Raw genomic sequence first — 24,946 nt, 5'->3', positions numbered from 1 at the left:
AAGAGCACATCCTGAGGGTTCTATGGTAGAGGGATATATGGTATACCAGACTATGGTGTACATTACTGAATATCTTCCTAAGTTTGCATCAAATATCCATGTAGATCGCCTTTGGGATCTCGAGCCTTTTAAAAAATTAGAAGGGGAGTACTTGATGGGGAAAGGTACATTGAGGAAAGTGAGAGGTAATAAATTATAAGATGTTATTGTAACAAATTATTTCTTAATCTTCAAAATAAATCACTTGTAAGTTGTCTATTTTTTTTTGTACAGGTGCTCGAGAGTGGGATGCACTACATTTGTATATTGCAAACAATCTTGATTGGATGACGGTATGGATTGAATGATGTCAACATTTTGGTCGCACATTAACATGGGAAGGTGTATCTTCATTGGTTAAAGAAGCTCATCATAATGGAGATTCCAATGTTACACAAAGGGAAATAGATTTAGCATGTGGTTCAAGAGATTTCCAGGTATGTACAAATTTATTAATCACCCGTATGTTTATCAACTCACGATACAATAATTTTGATATGTTTCACATATTATTGCAGGTTAAACACCACAAGGCTATGTTCTGTAATGGTCAGAAATTTTGCGTCAAAGTGTTGGATGACACGAAGAAAACTTGTGATTCAAGAATAACTGCAGTCTTTCAAGTGACTAATATTTCATCTAGAAACAACTTACATCCTCAAGAGTTTGAAAATTGATACTATGGCATTTTGGATGAGATAATTGAGTGTGACTTTAGTTCCTTCAAACTAGTACTCTTCGTTGTCAAATGGTACAAGCTACAACTTAATCCAAATGATCCTGATAGAACTATTATTGAACATGATAATGGATTTACAATGGTTAATACAAGGTCATTTGAGCCAGTTGGGGATGAGCCTTATGTTCTTCCAAGCCAATGTGAGCAGGTATTTTACTTAGAGGTTCCACATAAACCGGGTTGGTCATTTGTTGTTAGACATGAGCTAAGAGGAAGGCGAATAAAGTATAATGCGATGGAAGAAGAAGATACCGAAGAAGTAGAAGATGATGTAGATGGTGATCACGATCGATAGTTATTGGATGATGTTCCTGACACAAATTTTCAAGAAGAAGAAGAAGAAGATGATGATGATGATGATGCTATTGATGATGATGATGAAGATGATGTTGATGTTGATGATGATGTTGATTATGATGACGACGATGACAACGACGATGATGATGATGGCGAGGAGGATGATGATGACGACGACGATGATGATGACGAGGATGATGATGATGATGATGATGATGATGATGACGACGAGGATGATGATGATGGAATTTAGAGGTATGCCATCAATCCTTAATCTATTTAATATTCATTTCTTGATAGAAATATATTTGTCTTATATATATGGTTACATAGTTTATTCATTATCTATTTAAAAGCTACAAGTTTCAACTACAAATAGAATACTGCTAATCTAAATTAACTATTAATCTAAATTAATTAAATAAAACTATTTAAAACACATATTGATGTGTGAATGTATTGAGACTTATGTTATTTTAGATCAAAAGCATTTGTAAGTGTTTAGTTTAGAAAAGGGAATTCATTAAATATCTATAAAAGGGTTTTAAAATTATTATAATGGGTTTTGGAAGAAATTACAGTTATCTTAATTAATATAAAATATCTAACTGAATTTCAAAATGTTATGCAAGTGGCTTTAGTCTAGGTGTTTCCTCCACCTCCACACACATCAAAAAACTTCAAATAGCATGTCCCCAAGGTGACTAAGCCCTCAACTCATCAGTTGATACAAAAACCCAGTTTTATCCCTTCACTAGGCCTACTTCCCTAGTAGGCTTATAATGTGAGCCTGATTTAAGTGTTTTATTGTGTACCTTTTAATGTTTTTAATTTTTATGTGATGCTAATGATGGATGTGATTATGATTATGATGTGATTATGCTCACGATAATTGAATTATATTTGCAAGAAAAATTGAACCCCTTTCAGGAGCATCCCGCACAATCTCATGGATCGACAGGTATAAATCAATACTCCTTATAGATAGTCTATTTAATACACTTATCAATAGTAAGATTGATGTCTTCTAAGATCTCTCCCATTTGCAGGTACCAGCGAATAGGTATTTGTCAGAAGTGTCTTCCTCGAGTGAGGGAAATATAGGAATAGAAGAGGAAAGTGAGACATGCAATTTATCTAGAACAGGGAGATTAACTAGAGGTCAAAGGACTAGAAGGAAATTCAATAAATGCATGAAATTTTTCCTTGCTCAAGGGGGGTCATGTTCTTATGATGATGAGACGGAAGGCAGCATCGAGGTGCCCTTGAGGTACCAACATCTACAGAAACATTGGGTACCCAAGGAACTTCCTCCAATAAACATTGATTTTTGTGTTAACGAGAGGATATATCACATAGCACCATCATCACTACATGGTTTGGGCCTATTTTCTATGGATGACATAAAGGTGTCTTACAAAAAAGTTTTTGAATTGATGGAGTATGTTGGACCATGTTACAATTACAAAAGTTGGATGCATATTTTTAAATATAAAAAAAGTATGCGTAGGTATGCCCTCTCAGAAAATTATATACAACAGCAAGACAATAATCAAAGTAAAAGTGTGGCTATATACATTGATGGAAGACCAAAAGCAACAGGGAATATTGTGGGTTTTATAAATAGTACACGACCAGGGTCAACTATAAAGCAACCCAATTGCATACTTGAGGTGCGTGAGGGAAATTGTGTATTCATCTGTGCGATAAAATCAATACGTGCAGGGGAAGAGCTTCTTATTAATTACAATTTGAAGTGCATAGATACAAACAAGGCTACTATCATGGGGGTGGTACATACTATTAAACCAACTTCTAATCAATGACTCCAACATACCATTTAGTCAATAAATTTTTGGCTTACATTTTTATACTTCATCTTTGACACAGGGGCACAATATGGAGCAACCGCCTGGAGGGGATGCTGACGATGCTCTTGGCTCATCTACACAGGAACAGGTAAAACTCATTTGTAATTGTGCAAACTAGATAGAAGCAAAATGTTATTTTTTTAATGTTGTTTTCTTTATTGTTTTGGAGTAATTTTGATAATACTAATACTATTGATGTCACAGAGGGCTAGTGGTTGGAGGGAGGGAAAGGAACCTACAGTCCCTCAGCAGGCCCCCCCTGAGGAGGACCCCTTCTATATCGATTTAGCAAAGACCGATGACCCGATCGGTTCGATTAAAGTTAATTTAAAGAAAATTAGCAAAGAAATTCTATGTTTGGCAACCATAAAGCCTATGACTCAACAAATAAAAGATAGGGCATCTGAATTGTTGCACACCTATAAGTTCTTAAAAGTAAGTATTAATGAAATTTTTAATTATAACAAGAGTTCAATAATGGTTTTTATGTTATGCTCTTTTATGGCATTAATTAAAATATGGATGCATTGTCTTTATAGAGTTTTTTGCTTGATTTCGAGCCCTGTTCCCATGATGAGGGTGCTGTAGGTGGTTCAGGTAGATCGCATGTTCCATTCCCCACTTCTGTTTTCCACTGAATATATATAGGAATGATCATAATCATTGACAATACATGCTCGAACAATCCTTTTTTTTAATGCTCTAACAATCTTGTCCATGCTAGTCCATGCGTTCTATATTTATGCATGCTCTAACAATTTTATTCTTCAGATTCACATCAATTGAATCCTACGATGACGCCGCCTCCATCCAGGACAACCACAAATCTCTTTCTGACTGCTGAGTCAGCAACACGTAGCTTACATGCATCGACTGTTGCACCATCTGCTGGTACACAAATCCCTCTTTTTCTCTCTTATGACAACAATAAACAGTTTCTTTTTTACAACTTTATAACATCAATTATCATTTGTTCTTTTATACTTTGATTGTGACAAAGACTTATGAAACTTATGAAACTTTTTGCAATAGGACCTGCAACATCATTTCCTGGATGTTCCTATGTTCCTAGTACGGGAACGGTGAAGGATGTCACATTGATCATCAGCGATGATGAAGGCATTCCATTAGAAGTAGCCAAAGTTCCAGGTACTTTAAAGTTATTATTATTCTATAGGGATATAATAGTAATTTAGTTTTTGATCACTCTTCATCGACTAATGATCCCATGATTGTTTTGTAGGGAATGATCTTTTTTGGAGAAAACTTGGTGATGAGTGTTTGCGAATATTTGGGCCCACCATGCGTACCTGGTGGAACATCGTATCCTAACTAAAACCCCAAACCACTATTTTGATTTCATATCATTGCTATAATAATTTTTCTTTTCTTCTATTTCTTGGACTATATTATAGGTAGCTTCACTTCATTTATGAGTCTAACATGTTTTTTTTTACTTAAAAGGTGGAATCACCAACGCAAACCATTGAAGGATGATCTTATAGAGAGCATGACCCAACTCTTTGGACCTCGTGCATTTGAGAGAAATAAGCTCCTTGAAAAAGCTGGTTTATGTTTGAAGTATATTAGGGACCAGTACAGAAAAAATTTACGGGATAACCCCAGGTATGAGCATCTGCCCTATGTTCCTGAGGCTAAGTGGCAGGCTCTGATTTTGGATGGAAAGTATAAAGCTGACAAGAAAAATAATATTACACCAATGGAGAGTACAACAAGGTATGTGATACTGTTGAGAATCTAATTATGTACTAATTAACCTCCATATTTATACTATCTAACATATTTCAAACTTTTCATAGATTGCCTGACACATCAAAGGCAACAAAGGCAAGACTAGAAAAGCATGGGACACACAAGCTCAGCTCTGGTGGTTTTTCAAAACTTCAAGCAAGAGTTGTAAGTATTAGTAAATGAAAAATTATATCAATTTTTTTATATAATGTGAAGGGAAATGCTAGGACTCCCTTATTTAGCTCATCAATTATAAATAGGTCAATAGAATATAATAACAGTAGTGGATTTTCATATTCAATATAAATAATTCAACAATTGAAGTCAAGACTCTGCAATCTAGATTAGTGAAGAAAACTTGTGATTCACTAATATGACATTATTTAAAATCTCACCCTTGACTGAATTTTCCTCCAATAGTTGAGAGTAAAGGTAGTGATTGAAAGAATGAGGGAATGCAGCAGCACTTGCAGCCATTTTTATTTCCAAAGAGCTGAACTAACTCTTACCCAACTTAAGAATTTGGAGAAAATATGTTGGTACAAGCAAAGCATACAAACACGCAACATTTATATAGAAGATTGCTCCATCAAAACTGCTCAATTTTTCTCCTATTATATTGTGATGGATATAGATGATTTGCTGTTGATATTTTAACTACCCTCCATTGGTTGATGAAACAATGCAAGTAAAATTCACCATACCACGCAAAAATGCAGGGCTCAGAGTTCAAGAGATGCCTCACAAAAGACGATAAGAGAATTGGCTTCCAACAAGGCTATAGAGCCGTGGCTGAATGGCTATGAGCTGAAATTAGTGTGGAAGGTTCTAATACTGATGGATCTGAGCCATAGGTAAATAAGCTAAATGAAATTTATTTCAAATTGAATACTTTACCAATTAGTCTATTTGATGTAAATTTCCAATATAAAGTGAGTATATCTGTTTTAAGCAAGCAATGATAACAATACGTAGGATGTTGGAATGCAGCCTGACAATCCTTCTACACAATTTGTGGATGTCGAAGGTTCGCATGATGTGCATCCCAGTGGTGGAGGTATACATTTTCTATTAAATTTTTTATATGTAATTGCAATTGGTGTTTGGATTAACGTAACATTTTGTATAGTAGATGTAGAGGATCGAGGGGTCGATGTTCATGACCGTGTTGACGTTGAGTCCAGACAAATTGATGTGGTCAGATCAAGTAAAGAGACACAGTTATGTTATTTAAAATAATTAAATACTTGTAACAATTATAATAAATTATTTTTAATTTAACTCTTTTATTTGTTATTGCAAAGGACCCCCCTTTGCAACAGCATAGGAATTTGAGATCATCAAGAATAGAGAACAGAAGAACTGATGAGGGGGGAATTGATGATGACACTGATGCTCCTCTTAGAGCTTACATAGAAAAAAGAAATAGAAAGAAAAAAAAAATGATTATCACTACATACCTTAATTGATAATAACTGTATTTTATGTGCTAATGAATGTTCATGAATTATGTATTAATGCAGATTATTGATGAATGTTGCATGTTAACGAATCTAACGTGTTAATGAATGTTATCATGTGATATTGATTGAATGTTACATTTTATTAATGGTTGAAAGAATGAATGAATGTTAGATGTTAATGGGGAATGTAGAGTGATGTTAAGGGGAGGGGGGTGGGGCCAAATGAGCTTCCACCTTCATGTGGTTGGCCCTATTTAGTAGAGAATATTAAACTATTCTCGAAACAAAGTGAAGCTCAATAAGATACTTGTTATTACCTTTTTTTAAAAAAAATTGTGTGCTTTAGCCTTGATTTTTGAGCATGACATTAACCTTTAAAAAACTCCATGGTTAAGAACATTTGGGTTGGAGTGGTGCTTGGGTGGGTAACATCTCGAGAAAGCCCAATGCTTCACCTCCGTGAGCAAACCTAGATGCAATGAGTATTTAGTGTTCTATTCATTCTAATGAGAAAGAAGTTATTGTGAAACACTACTCATAAACATAGACCAATGAGTTTGACTGAAAACTACACAATTGAATCTTGATAGCAACATCACAACATTAAAAAAACTTATAACTTGTTAATGCACAAGAAAATTTTGTGTCTATAACAATAGTTTTTGGCTAGTTGAAAGTAATACTTATCAAAGTTGTTTGTACTTCCTCATGTAAGACATTTGATATTTACTTTATTGATACTAGAAGAAAATATAATGAACTCCTCCTTAGACCATTGAAGATAATAATGCAACAAAACCAAATCTACAAAAATTAACAAGAGTGTTGACATAAGAGAAAATGAGAGGAGAAAAGAAACATAAGATATATACTCAAATAACCACCCTACCCCAAAACACACGAATGTGTGTTAATTCTCCATATAGGTTGTGATACACTCATAAAATCCTACACTTCATAAGATATCAGCAATCTAATTTCTTATGAGTTCAAATACCATTTCCTTAAAAAAGCCAAATAAAATTGTCCATTCAATCTTCATCCAAGCCTTCAATATGTAGGCCAAAGAACCTACATTGATTTTCCAAAGCCATAAGCCAATACTTGGTTGAGATAGCTCAATTTACTTATGTGATCCAATGCTTCATAAGGGATCTATGTTTGATAAGTATGGTGTTTCATAGCATACGCCTGGTATTATGCTAGGAACACCGGTGCATGATGATGCAGTGGACTGAATTTTATGTTACAAAATTTGTTGTAGCTTAAGAGGGGAGACAACCAAATTTTAAGTTGAAGCTTTTGCAATTGTAAATTTTGAGATGACAAAATCTATTATAAGGAATTTATTGTTATTATGGTGAATAAAGCAAAGAGGATGTTATTTTTCAAGAGTGGTTTTGAAAGATTTGATTAGAATATGATTGAAAGAATAAAAATGGAAGTGCATGTATTTCCATTACTCATTTGTTTGAGGATCTGATAAATTGTCCTAAATCACTAGATAAGAGAAACATCCCCAAGATACTCATGGAAAACTATCCTCGTCCTTCAAAGAATGTTATCACAATGCTGAACCGGCATATTCTTACAAAAGAGGTTCAAACTTCCATTACATTCATAGGAAGTTGAGGGGTAGTGCTACTATCGTGAAATCATTCTAGAATGTCATTGGATGACTTAAGAAAATTTTCAGAGCTATTCTTCCAAATGCATTAATTTAGTGATTGCATGATGAGATAATTCCTGTGGCATTAACTTCATCAACCCTAGAAGAGGAATGTCGAAAATGTTATTAATGATTGTCAAAGAATGAAAAAAAAATATTGTTCCCGTGTTGTAGTGTTTTGTTGAGTGGTTGTCAATTGGAGCATTATGACATATAGGCGATCAAACAAGTCCTCAAGTTTATAAGTGGCACACTTATACTTCCCTTGCAGGCCATTCAAAACATTTGGTGATTCCTTCTAGCTTGAACCTCCACTTCCTCGCAGTTTGACATGTTACTTGGATGGTCTGGCCTTTTAATCAGGCTTCAAATTATTACAAAAATTGTGTTATGGCAAGCCCTAGGTTCATAGCATTGTCTCTATCCATACCTTAATTAATCTGCAAGCTCAATTTAGGATGCAATTTTCTAAAGTCTGCCCAACTAAACTTCCCAAGAAGACCACCCCGCCGAAAGGGATGAGACTCTTCTAACAAATGTGTGTACTATATGCCTAAGGCGGAATAAGGTTTTACCAATGGAAGCCCTCTCGACACATACAACAATATTCTGCTCCTCCCCACCAATCATAGTGGTGAATGGATCCATTCTTGTGGTCTAAGATCTATAAGCCGGGGGGTAATTTATTTTTGGCTGGTATGCCCACATTCTTTAGCAGCTACTCAAATTAAACAACAATTGTTTTCAACATCATCAATGGCTACTTCCACGTCAGTTTGGTCCCATCTCCAGGCAATAAGAACTATTTCATCAAAACCCCAAATCTTACATGGACATTGTATTTTTATTCTGCCATATTTTGTGCAGCTTAATCCCCGATTCCTTCACTTGCCACACAAATTGTGCCAATAAGGACCTAGTTTTCTTTGGTTGTTTCTACATTAATATTAGTTGGTTTTTGTGACATGTCAGCATAAATGTGGGCAACCAATATGCTATTGATTTTGGGAGGATGTAAGATGCTACATGCCTATCAACCCCAAATACTACAAAATACATTTAATTTATAAATAAAAATGTGCATGGTTGGGGTTAACGAGTAGTTCATCCATGTGCTTGGTTCTGATGAAAACTAAATCTCTTAATAACCTGCCTCAAAAAACAATTTGGCAATTGAGATTGGATATTAAAAACCACATATCTGGATATTTGGATGTTTTTCTTGTAACTATGTAATTAATGCATTGGATTTCGGTTGGATCAAAATTTTGCTAATACCCATTTTGTCTAAATTGTTAAGGTAGCTCTTCCACAAGAATTTTTTTCTGCTTTAGATAACTTGCATTTCATTGCAGGTTTCTGCGGTGTATTGATTGGAAAGTAATAGTGGCTCATTTCAAAAAATTATCAAATTTGTGGGATACTCAGCTTCAGAACCTAAAAAAACATACTCATGTTAAATATTTTTATGGATTTTTCCAAAGAGTTCTCTTAGAGATTGCAAGTTCTTGCAATCCATACTACTAAATGAAATTGCTTCTGTGAAGATTGTGCAACAAGTGGATTTAAAGAACTAATAAAATTTAGAATAGATAAGTGTGATTGCTATTGTTTGGAAAGAATGCATGTTTTCTGCTTCTCAATAACTTTGCTTACATCATTCTTTGTTACCTATTATAGGAACTGGGACGATGGTAGGAGAGGTGGACAACAGTGTTTGGAGTTCTCTTCGGTGATTTAGGTAAAATGCCATTATGCGATTCCATGCTCTATGGTGTTCTGATTTGGTTTGATAGCTTCTTCTATTGTGAACTTTGGATTTTTAGCCTTCGTCCCTATTTAATACTGGTGTACAAATTTGTTATAGATTTGGAGTCTCGATTTTACTATTGAGTTTGTGTTCCTTATCTCTTTTGTGCTCTTTAACCTTGAGTAGTCAAATGATGAAACATTGACAATATCCAGTTAGGGCTGTGTAATATTGTTCCATGCCTTCACTGGCCTAAATTTAGTTTTTTTAGGTATTGGTCTCTTGGATTGTTTAGTTCTACCAATCCACCCTTCTACATCATTATTTTGCAAAATCCTTGAGGTTGTCAGCCTCTGAAAACTTATACCAAAACCATTCTACCTTGAAATCCTCATATTGCTGCTTGTGATGGCCGAGAAATTTAGTTTTCCTATCTTTACTGGTGGCTGTGTCACATTCCGTGACATCCAAGCGAGCTATTGTTTCACACTGGGGTCTTTCTGATGGGATCCATTAAAGTTCGGATAAATTACATCTACATAGGTGGGTGTATGAGCCGCTTCATTGAAGTTCATATTTTGCATTGCAAAATTTTCTTTAGGTGTTTTGTAATTAATTAGCATCTCATCATCTTATTCAAATTCCATTTTTATTCTTTAATTGTAACAAGCTCGATTTTACATATAATGATGTGTGTGTTCTGTTCGTCTGTTTAAGATAGTATGGTCCTATAATTCACTAACTTCAATGTCTAATTCCTCTTATTATGATTTAATTTGACACTTGGTTATTGATATAAATTAAAGCAAGCTTGTATATATCTCTATTAGCACAACCCATGGAGCTTCATCCTCATACCAATGATTCTTTAGCAAGCTACACCTTATGAGAATTACAATGTTATAGTAAAAAGTATAAATTCTAGAAGCATGGGTAGCAAAAAGGAGAGAATATATATTTCATTTAGCTGTGTAATGGAGTCAGAAGATCGAGAGGATGTCGTTACCATCTCCAACACCAGCCGAGGGAGCAACAATAGGGCACTGGCAAACAATATGTGTACAACCAACCTCCACGATAAGAAGAGAAAATGGAATGGAAGTTTCTCAGTGTGCCATCCAATTGCTTGATATGACTTGTAGGCCCATTGATCTGACGCTTTGGGGCTCAGCAGCCGAGCAAGTGGGCAGTGAATTGCAAAAAAGCTACTACTTGCAAGACACTATAGTTCTAGTGGTTAAGGGAGGCCATGTTACTGAGTTCAATGGAAGAGTACTCAAAACCACAGGTTATACACAACTGATGATCAATCTCCAAATTCTAGAGACAGCAGAGTTAAAGTCATGGTTTGATGACAATATTAAGGACAATGGTGAGCCATCGATTAGCTATGCCCCACAACCTCCAGCAGTATTGAGAATGACAATTCATGACATACATGATCAAACTGTGCGTTCTACTTGTGCTATAAAGAGCATCATGAAAGAAACCATTATAAAGGTCAACACAGACAAGCTATCCTACCCGGCTTGCCCCAACCAAGTGGCAAGAAAGAAATGCAAGGAAAAGTGTCTGAAAATGCAAATGAAGAATGGTATGATAAAAAATGTGACAAGAAATTTATGGAATGCAATTATAGCTACATGGTCTACCTTTAATTGCAATACCACACTAGGGAGCTATGGGCAACCACATTTGATGAAGGAGCAATACAACTACTCGACATGACTGTGAACACATTGCTAGAGCTAGCAGCTAAAGATGATGCTTGTGGCGGGGCTGTTGCGGTGGTGATGGCATTTGGCATCACCGCCACAGCAGCCCTGCCATATTGCTAACCACGGACGTCACAATTGCGACATCTGCACGTGCATTGTGATGAAATAAGCGTCGCGTGCATAGCGACACCATTGCAATTGATGATTTTGTGTCACAATTGCGACACATTTGCAAACATTGCGATGGCCAGTGGCATCAACAGCAGTGCTACCGCGCCGCTAGCACCGTCGCAAGTTTCCATGGTCGTCGCAAGTGCGACACCACGAAAGAATGGTAAAGGCTCCCACCTCAGTGAACTCATGGGCAGATGTCGATGCCACCCTGCCGCAATGCGTGGTGAAGATGTCGAAATTGCGACGGGAACCACATCCATTGCGATGGGAGCAATGATGGGATAGAATCTTGAGCTTGCGATGGATAGGTGTTGAAATTGCGACGTCCAAGAATAGATGTCGTAATTTGTGACTAAAAAACAACGATGTCTATTGCTGTCATAGTGGTGACACATTTACGTCGCAAATCGATGCCAAATGTATTAGTGGCTTGACTGAGCAACAAAGTAGGAGATTAAGGAACTTGAAATACACGCCAAGTGATGCTAGTGTTGACCAAGCCATAGTAAGTGTCAATTAGAAATCATGTTGACCAAGCATTAGTATTGTCTGAGTGATAGTATATGTATTGAGCAAGAAATATAGTAGTGATTGAGTAATCTAGTGATGAATGAGTGTCAGAACATAGTGTTTTCCAAGGAACAACATTTTGATAGTTTATGAGAAAGTGTAATTTCTAGCTGATAGAGTTTATTTATTGGAATATGGAAAGTGTATTAAAGATAAGGATGGATTACCTAGAACATTTAAATCAAGGGAAACTATGTTTGCATGTTTCTATGTAAGGATTTGTGAAGAAGTTTCTAGAAAAGAAGATGATGAACAAAAATGTAGATAGATTCATTGTATATTTTGAATTTGATTGTAACCCTAAGATCTACAATGGTATTTAAGTGAAAAAAGATTAGAATTACCTATTTAAGGAGGTATAAAGGATAATTTTAGGTAGTAGTTAAAGGTTGGAGCTTTTGTTGATGCTATTAACTGGTGAACTTAAGCAAAAAGTTGAGAATAGTTGAGAAGAGGAGAAGTGTGATTGCTTGAAGGGTTGCCAAGTGAATCGAAGACTGGGATGACAATGAAGGCCTATAAATGGATCAACTTGTGAGCCAAATTGAGGTTTAAGTTTTCAAAGTGAGTTGTATTTTTTAGATCAAAACATGATGTTAGTTTCTAACCATTGTATCAGTTTGGAATCCTTTATTCAATGTTGACCTAACAATCATATGTAAATCCTTTAATCAAGATGGATTTCTAATAGAATGTTCTAAAGTCATCCAAAAAGGCCACTCCTAATAGGGTGATTAAATACTTTAACAAGGTCACATTTAACAATATATTTTGTAACCTTTAATAGGGTTGGCTCCTAACAGAGCTCACTTTAGAAGAGTGAAAATATTTGTGACATGTTATTGGTGGTTTTTTCAAAATTAGGGTTCCACGTTAAATCCTAGCGTCAAACTTGTGTGGATGTTATATGTGGTGATTTAATATTAATCTTTACATTCTACAAGTATTTTATATTTAGTAGAGTAGACAATTAGTTTATATTTATTAAAAATTGAGTATAGAGGCTGAGCTAAAGAGTGTTAAGATTTGAAGTTGTTTAAGTGTTTGTTTATTTAGTTGGTATATTTGGACCTTGGATAACTAATTCACCCCCTCTTAGTTATTCTAAACATTCTAATAGAGGAGGCATATTAGTTTGTCCTAAGAGTTGAGGAGAAGTTAAACGAAAAGTTTGATAACAAGAATAGTAGAAGAGGTTGTAGTGGAAGATTTGGTGAATGATCTTATGGAGGCTAAAATGATGATCAAAAGAACAAGGATGAGGTTGGCAGTAGTATTCAAAACCAAAGGGGATATAATTCCAATCATCTTCATGACCAAAAAAAAGGAAATCAAAGAGGAAGAGGAAGAGGCAAAGGATTTGGAAGAGGAGGTTTTCAAGAAAAAGGGTTTCACTATGTTGAAGAAGGGCATATAGAATTTGAATGCTTCCAATGACAATGAAGGTCTGATAGAAGAACTAAAGGCTAGACTAGAGTTGCACATATTGATGAAGATGCTAGATTATGGAATTCTAAAGATGCTAAAAGAGGAGAAGTCCTAGTTAATAGAAGAGTCTTGCTGAGTGGCCAGAATGAACCTGATCAAAGAAGGAGCTTTTTTTGCACAAGGTAAAAATGTGATGATAAGTGTTGTGATGTGATCATTGAAGGTGGAAGTACTAAAAATATAGTGTCATAAAGAATGGTCAAAAAGTTGAAGTTAAAGAGGTATCTCAAACATCTATGTTGATACTATATTTCCTGGGTGCAAGATGAGAAAAAGTTCATGGTCAGTGAGCAATGCTCAATGAAGTTCAAGATTGGAAGCTACTAGGATGAAGTGTTGTTTGATATCATACCTATGGGCATATGTCATATGTTTCTAGCTAGGCCATCGTAATTCGATAGGCATGTTGTACATGATGGGTGAGAAAATACCTACACTCTAACAAAGGATGGAGTGAATCATAAGTTGAAGTCATTGAAGGAGAAAGAATAAAAGGTATATAGTGCTTCAAAAATAATTTTCTTTGATGGAAAGGAGTTTCTCCAAGGTATGAAGTATGATCATATGTATTTTTTTGTAATCACAAAACATGGAAAAGAAGAAGTAGTAGAGGTACATATAAAATTTGTAGATTTATTGGAAGAATTTCAAGATATGTATATGTTAATGTGCTTGATGGATTACCACTAGTAAGGAAGATATATCACTAGATGGATTTGATTCTAGGAGCTAGTCTTCCAAATAAGGCAACACACAAAATGAAACTAACAAAAAATAAGGAGTTGGACAAACAAGTGCATGAGTTGTTGCAGAAGGGGTAGATTTAGGAGAGTCAGAGTCCATGTGTTGTACTAGTAGTATTAAGACCTAAGAAGAATGGAGAGTGGAGGATGTGCATAAATCCTTGCACTATTAATAAGATCACAATCAAGTACATATTTTAATTGCCAAGGATGGATGATATTATGGACTATTTGAGTGGAGTAGTGTCTTTCACAAAGATAGACATGAAGAGTGGGTACCATCATATTCACATTAGAGGAGGCAAGTGTAATACTGCCTTCAAGATAAGGGAAAGATTGTATGAGTAGCTAGTCATGCCTTTTGGGCTAACCAATGTACCAATCATTTTTATGAAGCTCATGAATGAGGTATTGAAGGAGTTTATTGGAAAGTTTATCATTGTTTACCTAGATGATATATTGATCTTTAGTAAGACACTGGAGGAGCATTTGATGCTCATAAGGTGTTTGATAAGTTGAGGGAATAAAATCTGTTGATAAATCTAAAGAAATGTAATTCTACAAAGAAAGAGTTGGTCTACTTTGGATTTTTAGTATCCAAAGAAGGTTTGAAAATGGACCTTTAAAAATTCAAGGCTATACTTGAATAACCTACTTCAAGGAGTACAACTAAGGTAAGATATTTTCATAGACTGGCCAATTTTTACAAAAAGTTCAAAAGAGGTTTTAGTAGTATTTGTGAACCCTTGACACTTATTTTAGTAATTTCAAATAAAATACTAAGATCTACAAAGGATTCACAATACCAAATAGACTAACACTTATGAGAGGAAAAAGGGAACACTATGGAGGAAATTAGACCAAGAATGGTAAGCTCCTCAAGTGTAGCCTTGGTGACTTCAATTTGTTTAGATGTGAATGAATGTATGCTCAAGTGTGCTTCAAGCTTCAAGTACTAAGTTTTTGGATTCAAGCATGGATGTGGATGAAGGATCCAACAATGGAGTTGTGTGTGGATTTTGACATGGTGATGATTTAAAATAGCTATGTTATAGTGGTCAATGGGGCATTATAAGTTTGTGTAAAAGTTGATATGAATTGTGAAGGAAGAGGGTTTCATTTATAAGGTAAGGGGTGATGAGATGGAGGGTTAGGATGCAAGGATGGAAGAATGGTGAGGGAGGGCTATGATGCAAGTAAGGGAGAGTACATGGATCATGCTTCTTCAAAGCCCTAGCCTTTTGACAAGTGTCACAAGGGGATCAAGTGGTCAAAGTGGAGGGTCAAAGGGAGTTATGAGAGAGCAAGAGTGTGGAAGAGGAATGTAAGAGGCATTTAAGGGTATTTATGGCATGTAAGAGCCATTAATGCTCTTGGATAGGAATGGAAGTAGATAGGGAAGACTATTGAATTTGGCTTTGGTTAAAAGGTCATAACCTTTTCTTAAAGTTGTGCACATGTTTAGGTGGGGGATTAGGCTCAACTTAGGAGGGGGGTTTAGGAGATAAGTGGCTTAGCTTTGATGGGATGGGTTAGTTAGTTTGGCTAAGTGAGGTTAGTATGGGTGAATGGGTTGGATTAGGGTAATGGTAGGGTTTAGAGATGGTTTTAGGGTTTTGGGATGATTTATTAAATGATTTATTTAATAAAAGGGGATGTGGGATTAAATTAAATAGATTTTTGCATTTATTTAGTTTAATAGAAGAATGGGGATTTAATTGATAAGTTGATTTTGAGTTATCATTTAATTTTATAAATTGGGCTATAGTTAATTAAATTAATTAATTAACTAGGGGATGATGATTAATTAATTAAATAATAATTATTTAATCAGTAATGTCCTAGGAGATGACTAAATAGGATTACCTAGTGATGTAATCAGATTTAGGTGTCTATATTTTATCCTACGAGATGACTAAATAGGATTACCTAGTGATGTAATTAGATTTAGGTACCTATATTTTGCCTCTCTTTGACATCAACAATATTTTAAAGAAGTTCCAATATAAAAAACATGAAGAAGATTCTTAAGGCAAGATGGTTGCCCTAGTCTCGAGTAGAAGAGGAGAGAATGGACTATGTGATGTGCCCTCAAGAAAGTGATAGGGAAAGAAAATGAGGCTCAATGACTTGTTAAAAAGGTACAATAAGATAGGGTGAGTAGAATAACATAGAAGGACTAAGAGAGTGTTAAAATAACAATTAAATTGCAAAAATAACAAGGCTAGAGGAAAAGGGGCTACTAAAAGGGTCATAGAGGAAAAAAAGGCACCATAGGGGGTTTATAAGGGGAGCTAGGAGGGTTTAAAATGATTATTTTCTCTCATATTGATGTTGAGATATTGATGTTTGCAGCTTTGATTTGGATGACATGATGATTTCATAGGGAAAACCAAAGCATCAGGCATGGTATGACGAGTACGGGCACAACAAACACTAGACCAATTGGTAGGCTCAAAAAACTTTTCTTTGTGATTTTTGCATTTTATGTTATGGCATTCCCATAATTTTGAAAGTGCATTCCCGAAGGCATGGGTCCAATGAGATCATGCTAGGGTGCAATGGGACAATGATCCTACAAAAACATCTAGAGGGTAGGGGTAAAAATAGAAGCCAAAAGCCATTTTCATGAGAACTCAAATTTGGCTAACAATTTTCGTGAGAAAAAAAATTCACTTAGAATTTTATGTGAGTTAGCTATCTTGCCAGTGGGAACACATTCTTGTTAGAAGGAATGCAATCTTGCAGGGAAGGGTAATTTAGGAGAGAGTCAACACAAGAGTAGGGAAATATTGACCAAGAGGGGTAAAGGATAGGGCACATTCCCACAATGCTTTGTAGCTATGGGAAGGCATAGGTGTAGGTGGGGTTGCAGGAATGCAAGGTAGGGTTTTGGTAGGATTATGAGATGTTAGAGAGTGATCCCACTATAAAATGTGGTGGCTAAAATATGGGGGGTAATGATCATTTGTGGGAATGTGGGGAAAAGGTAAAGGACTAAGGGGGTAGGAAAAGGGAGGGTGATGAAACATAGGTAGACTATTTTGGGAAGAGGAATACAAATCTGATGTTAGTTTTGTCTGGCTTAAATGCAATGATCACTTGAAATTTTGGTGTTGCAAGAGCAATGTGCTACTATGTTGCATGCTAGGAGTAGTTTACACTAAAAGACTAAGATTATTGATGCCACCAAACTTGGGTACCTAGCCAAGGTACAGCATAAAAAAATGTACATGAAGATGGTGAAAACATTATGTGAATGTTGAAATAATGAGACTGACACATTTTGTCTTCTGACAAGGGAGATGATGGTTACCCTAGAGGATGTGTACAGGATTTTTTAGCTACCCATGTGGGGTATGGCAGTGATGGCTAGCAACAAGGTTTTAGGAGAGGTAGTTGTGAAATGACTGGTGTGGCTCAAAGTCTAGTTCTAGATCTAGAGGGGCCAATTTCTATTAGATGAGCATTTTGATCAGATGGTAGTGGATCATAGGATAATACTTTTACTTGTCTGGACTAGTCTTGTGATACATCACCCCAGATACTACCAGTATAGGAGTGACATTGGCACTGATATCAACATTCATTTAGATCATGCATGATAGAGTCCCTACTACATGGGGTTCACTAATGTTACCTGAGCTATACCAAGATATGCATTAGATAGTATGCCAGGGTGCAGGGCACTAAGGGAGGAGTGTGGATTTTTTGATATTACATAGGTGTGGGCTTGGGAGCACATCATGAAGTTTAGGGTGATTGGTTAGAGATATAGGTAGGCAAAGGATCTTGTGGTATATAGTTAGGGTCATCCTCTCACCTATCACCACACAAAGGAGGTTGACTAGTGGTGAGTCTGGTTAGATGAGATTCATGCTATGATATGGAGGTTGTATATTGGGTTGGGTTGTGGATAGAGGAGAGGCAACATCTTCCTTATACCATTTTTCCATGTTTCATGATGGGAGTATATTGTCAAGTAGTATTGGCCAGATAGGGCCTTGTGGTAGTTTGGATGGCTAGAGGTTGCCCCAAGGGAGCTAAACTAATATCACTGTGTGATGAGGGAGTCAGTGACTATTTTTGGGCTAGAATTATAAAGGGATGGGTTTCTATAGGCATGGTGGGATTTAGTGCCACAAGACTAGGATTGGTTTGGTGGGATGGCAGATGTTGGCTCGATACAAGAGTATAGAGATTGATTTGAGTGCCCTAGCCTAGTAGGTTGGGCCCAGTGACTAGAGCATTGGTAGTGGCTAGTGACTTTAAGAACCCCCCCCTTGGAAAAATATATAAAATCATGGAAAATCCAACATTATTTTAGGGGGAAAAAATTAATTTGAGCTGGTAATTTTATTTTTCAAAATAGGAAAAATTTAATTTCATTGGAAATTTTTTTCCACTGTATGAAAATTTTGTAAAACCATGGAAAATCTTTAATCATTTAAAAAAATTGCTACCAAAAGTAAAAATATATAAAAACCATAAATTTATTTCATCAAAGATACAAAAAACCTTTTTATCGACCATTAGATGATCCTAAATCAATAGTCTAAATCCCATTTTAGGCTAAAAAGTTAAAGTACAACAAGTTTTAGAGTTTTTTTTGAAATAATGACACTTTTCCACAATAATCTATTTTGGGCCAAAGATTAGATAGGATAAAAAGTTCCTTAGAAAGTCTCCAAAAGAGAGAAACTTGTCAAATATATGTAATTTACATATAACTTGACTTAAAGTTTTACCATAGATTGGCGAATGTGACCATCTATTAAGACATGCCTTAGAAATTGTGGGAAAAAACATTTAATTTACCATGTGGGAAGATTAGATTCCATTAGTGAAGTCACCATCAAATTAAAAATGATTATGTATCAAGAATTTGGGATTGGTTTGAGTCTATGACCTAGTTTTCATAAATTGTGGGTGATGTCGCCACCCCAAAAGTGCCAAAAAAAAATCCAAATCTAGGGTCCTTGATGAGTGATATTAGCCATTTGGAAAATATTTTCCACTAAAGTAAACCCTATTAGTGGAAGGGGAGATCTCTTGAGTGGAAAGACATGGTAGATTTGTGGCTAGGGGCCTGAGGTAGCGAGCAGAGGTGATGGCATAGGAGGAGGGGCCATAGAGGTGGAGGCGTAGGGTAGTGGTGGAGGAGAGATAAGAGGATGTTAGGCCATAGATTGATAGAGGATAGGGTAGATAGGAGGAGAAGAGGCCACAAGAGGAGGGTGGATAGGGGCTACATGGGCTAGTTGGTGGAGGAGGATCATCCTCAGGAGGAGGGGATGATGATTGGTAGGTAGGTACGTGTCCCTTGTTAGAATATATAGTCCACTGATATAACTAAGGGGGGGGGGGGGGGGGGGGGGGGGTGGTGAATCAGTTATACAACTATTATCACTATCATTAAGTTTAAACAATCTTAATCAAATGAGCAATTTTAACTAAAACCACAACAATATTTTCATACACAATTAACACAAGATATGTTAACTAGGGAAACCCTTGATCAGAGAGAAATCCCTTGTGGGGATGGTACCCATAAGATGATGCACTAATATAAATATTCCTTGTTAGAGGATAGACCCTATTAGGAGTTTGTTACAACATTTAGTACATATGAGTCCCTGTTAGGAGACTTTGAATCCCTCTTAGGAGATTCCAACCTTGTTAGAAGTTGTGCCAACCCTGTTAGGAGTTGTGGAAGATAGCTGGACCCACTACCCAAATAGCTTCAATGTCAAGATCAAAGAACCCACTATCCAAATGATCTCTATATTATTCCTTGTAGAATAATAGAACTAAAATGTACTTCTTCCTCTATCTTTGTCCTATCAACTAGACTTTTTCTCCTTTAGATATTATAACCAAATCTCATACTATGCATCTAATGATCCCTTGGCTCGCTTACATGTACCCAACAAGCATTCTGTTCCTTGCACTATGCACTAATACTCCACATTCCACTTGATCCTTTCAATTAAGATACATTACAAATAAGGAAAAATAATTTCCTTTATACCTTATCTTCATAATAATTTTTTGAGTCAGCCTTGAGGCTTTCCCAATTAATTCAAATAAGATAATTAATTAATTCACAATTACAATAACATTGTCAGCTCATAGTCTATACAAAAATTCACATGTGTGGAACCACATCTTGTAAAAACATTGGCATAATCACATGACTATCCTCTATGACTATGTGAGTATCCATCTCTTCATTACATCTCAAATGAAATATAGCAATAGATCATCAGAACTCTATTTTCCAATGCTTTATTTCTGCATTACTTCCAATAAATCAAGTGTAACTTTAGTAAACCATTGACTCAAACTTAGTCCTCTTAACCATGTCATCAAGAAAACCTCAGGAACATGTCCTCCAATGCACATCATCTAAGACTCCCTCAGCTTCTACACATCATAAGATTACTGACTACTATTCTTCTAGTCTTTACACAATTACTGCTATGTTGACATCAATTACAAATGCCATCATGAATGCAAGATATCAATACTCTCAAATGTTTAGGATACTCCCCCAATGTATTATTATCAACATTCATGCTAACAATCTCCCCCTTTGTCATTAATGGAAACATAGATGAAAAACATCTAAGTTCCAAGAATACCAAATTGTACTCTATTTTTCTTGCTGTTGTCATTTTCTCAAACCCTTTTCATCAATCTGAAATCTTCTAGCTATTGTCATGAGTTGTTTATGGTAAACAACTTCCAACACCTTTCTAGTTGCATATCTTTCCCATAGATATATCCTTCTGTGCACTTACATGAATCTTTCTAAATCTCCCTAAAGAGATAACATTCCCCATTGACAACTCAATAGGTGCCTCTTTCATATTTTGTCTCCCCATGTGCCTAGGAGATGTTTTTTATGTACACATTCTTCTCCCTCATTAACATCAATGTCAAAGGTATCAATAAAAGTACACAATTATAATTCTACCAAATCTTTCAATTAGCTTAAGTGTCCAAAGACACTATTTAATACATAATATCAAAATACCAAGATTCCTCAATGACTCAGTAATACCAAATATTCCCTCATACAAGAAGCATCAGCATTCGGTCTAGTCTAATCATAGTGCTCTGTACCACTAGACTAATGCACTTCTTGCATCATCTACTCTGAAGTAGGTAGGGGCATAACCCCTAGCATACCTATTAGGTACTCAAAAGTATCTTTAGGAAAAGGCTTCATAAAGATAGTTGAAATTTGGTCTTTAGTACTTAAATACTCCAACCTTATTTTCTTTTCAGCTGCCTTGTCTCTCAAAACATGATATTTAATGGATATGTTCTTTGTCTTAGAATGCAATACTAGATTCTTAGACATACTTATTGTACTTGTGTTATCATAGTAAATGATAATAGGTTTTATAAACTTGATCCCAATATTCTTCAACATTTGTTTCTTCCACATAACTTGACTATAGTTATTTGATGCTACAACATACTTTGCCTTAGTTGTACTCTGAGATATATAGCTCTATTTCTTGTTCAACCAATAAACCAATCTTCCTCCAAGAAAGAATGCTACACCACTGGTTCTCTTTCTATCATCCATACTACCTACCCAATATGCATCAATATATGAGCACAAAGTGAAGTCACTTGATCTATTATACCAAATTCCATAATCAGATGTACTTTTTAAATATCTAAATATCCTCTTTATTGCTACATAATGATACTCTTTTGGATCAGCTTGGAATCTTTCCACAATCCCAACTACATTTTCTATATTTGGTCTAGTCTGAGTCAGATATTTCAATCCTCCAATCATAGATCTATACCTTTTTTGCTCAACTATATGTGTCTCATCTTTACTAGATAACTTGTGACTAGTTATCATGGGTGTAGCAATAGGTTAACAACTTTCTAAACCAAATCTTTTCAACAAGTCTTTTAGATACTTGGTTTATGAAATAAATATCCCATCTCTACTTTGCACAATCTATAATCGTAGGAAAAACTTCATTTCTCCTATCATGCTCATTTCAAATTCATTTTTCATCTCTTCAGCAAACTTATCACTTTCTTTATCATTTCCTCCAAATATTATGTTATCCACAAATATTACAATGATAAATAAACCATCATCAATTTTCCTCAAATACAAATTACCATCTACTATACCTTTGATAATTCCAAGCTTAGACAAATACATGTCCAACCTTACATACCAGGTTCTAGGTGCTTGCTCCAGACCATGCAATGCTTTCTCTAGTCTGCATTCAAAAAAATTATCTTTTGTCAGAGGGAAACCATTAGGTTGCTCAATGTAGACTTCTTCTTCAAGTTCTCCATGAAATAAAAGCTGACTTGACATCCATCTAATAAACCTTGAAATTTTTTCTTGTTGCACAAGCCAAGAACATCCTTATTGCTTCCATTATTGCCATAAGCACATATGTTTCTTCATAATCTATGCCTTTTTGTTGTGATAAACCTTTGCAAACAAGTCTAGCCTTGTTTCTCACAACTTCTCCTTGCTCACTCATCTTATTTCTAAATACTCACTTGGTTCCTATAACATTCTTGTCTTTAGGTCTAGGAACTAATTCCCATGTTCCATTCTTCACAACCAAATCTAGTTCTTCTTTCATAGCTTACATGTAATGATCATCTATAAATACCTAATTTGTGCTCTTAGGTTCCACTTGATAAATTAGATAATTTCTCATTCACTCTATTCCTTGTCATTACACCTTTATTTTTTCTCTCAATTATCTGCTATGGAGGGTGATTCTTTGTCATGTTTCTACTAGAAGTAGGAGTTGAAATCTAAATTCTTATCTCTTCCCTATGTTTAGATCTTTATTCTTTTCTAATTTTAATTCTATTCAAAGTATATACTATAGTGTTAACTACTTCTCTCCAAAATTTCTTTGAGACATCATTCTCAAATAACATTTCTCTTGCTACTTCTACCGCTGACTTTTTCCTTCTTTTAGCAATCCCATTCTATTCAAGTGTTCTTGGTGAAGATAACTATCTTTTGATTCCATTCTCTTAATAGAACATATTAAACTCTCTAGAGGTGAACTCTCCTCCTCTATCTAATCTTAAACATTTAATCTTGACACCAGATTCATTTTAAACTCTATTCTTGAATATCTTAAATTTTTGAAGGATTTAGACTTCTCTTTAAGAAATGCTACCCACATCATTCTAGTGAAATCATCAACAAAATTAATAAAGTACCTTTCACCATAGAATCCTTTGGATATTGCAAGACCACTCAGATCTATGTGCACAATCTCCAATTTCTCTATTTTAGAGAACTTCTTGCTAGGAAAAGACACTTTTGTCTACTTAGCCAAAATACATTCCTTGTAGATAACATCAGTAGGATTAATAATCTTAGGTAGATATCTTATTGCAAATTTATTGCTAACTTCCACAGTATTATCAAAGTTTATATGATAGAACCTTCTATTCCATAACCAACTATTATCAACCTTTGTAACCAAGCATGTCATTTTAGTAGGATTTAATTGAAATGCATTACCTCTAGATCTGGTTCTAGTACCAATTAGCTTAGCATCATTGTCTTTGATAATGCAAGTCTTCTTTGTGAACTACAATAGATATTCCTTATCTACCAACTATCCAACACTTATCAAATTATGTTTCAAACCATCAACAAAGTAAACATCAGCAGTGTTAGTTTTATCATTAAGAGTAATAGATCCAATCCCTATGATATAATAGGCTACATTGTTACCAACTCTAACAATACATCCATCATGATTTATGAATTTGAAAATTTTGTTCATATCACTACTCATGTGATGTGAACATCCACTATTAATTATCCAATCTAATTTCTTCTCGACTTGGGTAACTAGAGCTCTCTCTTCTCTAATTTCTCTATCAAGATCATCTTCCTTAATAGCCACAAATCCTAATTCATCTTTACTTTCACTTTGATCTTTTTCATCAGATTATTCATTCTCATTAGTATATAAACAATTTCTATCCTTATCTCTTCTAGGATTAAATTTTCCAATACTTTTTCTATATTTTAGGACATTTAGATGCGTAATGACCATATTCATCACAAGTCAAATATTTAAAGATTTTTTTAACATCTTTCTCTCTTCTTACCAAAAGGGTTGTTCCTTCTTCAATATTCTTATCTTATTTAGATCTAATACTACTAGAAAATTCTCCTCTTGCCCTTACACTTCTTGATAGATTAGCTTGAATGTTTAGAGCACTCAAATTTATCTCAACTTTGGCTAGTTCTCTAGACTATCTCAATTCCACTTCTATAGATTCTAACCTTCCAAGAAATGTTTCTTTTGTCAAATATTTGGTGTAAGGCATTACTAGCTGAATAATTTGAGCTGTTTTCTTGAATGGTGTTGTTAAAATTTTTAGGATCTTCCATATATCCTCATCATCTTGTTTAATTCCATGAAGAGATTGAATACCTAAAATTTTTTTTAATATTATACCAACATAAGTTCTTATAGATTCATCTTCCATCATCTTAGCATCTTGAAATGCACAAATCCAATTTTTGCAATCTCATTCTTTTTGCATGATCATCACTTTGAAAAGTAACTTCTAATAATTTCCAAATTTAATTAAAAATTTGAAATGTCTTTACTCAATTGTATTCATTCTCT

At 35.1% G+C, this 24,946-nt stretch overlaps 1 pseudogene; it reads left to right on the top strand.

The window, feature by feature from the left end:
* Window positions 1-11,837: 11,837 nt before the first annotated feature.
* The window catches only part of LOC149534153 (putative leucine-rich repeat receptor-like protein kinase At5g63930), a 184,535-nt pseudogene continuing 171,426 nt past the window's right edge, over window positions 11,838-24,946 (top strand).

This window comes from Cupressus sempervirens, chromosome 10 (genome assembly GCF_028749045.1).
Source record: "Cupressus sempervirens isolate cs-2001-9-10 chromosome 10, ASM2874904v1, whole genome shotgun sequence".
Taxonomy (NCBI): domain Eukaryota; kingdom Viridiplantae; phylum Streptophyta; class Pinopsida; order Cupressales; family Cupressaceae; genus Cupressus; species Cupressus sempervirens.
Note: the sequence above shows the minus strand (reverse complement) of the source record. Positions and strands in the feature narration are given on the sequence as shown.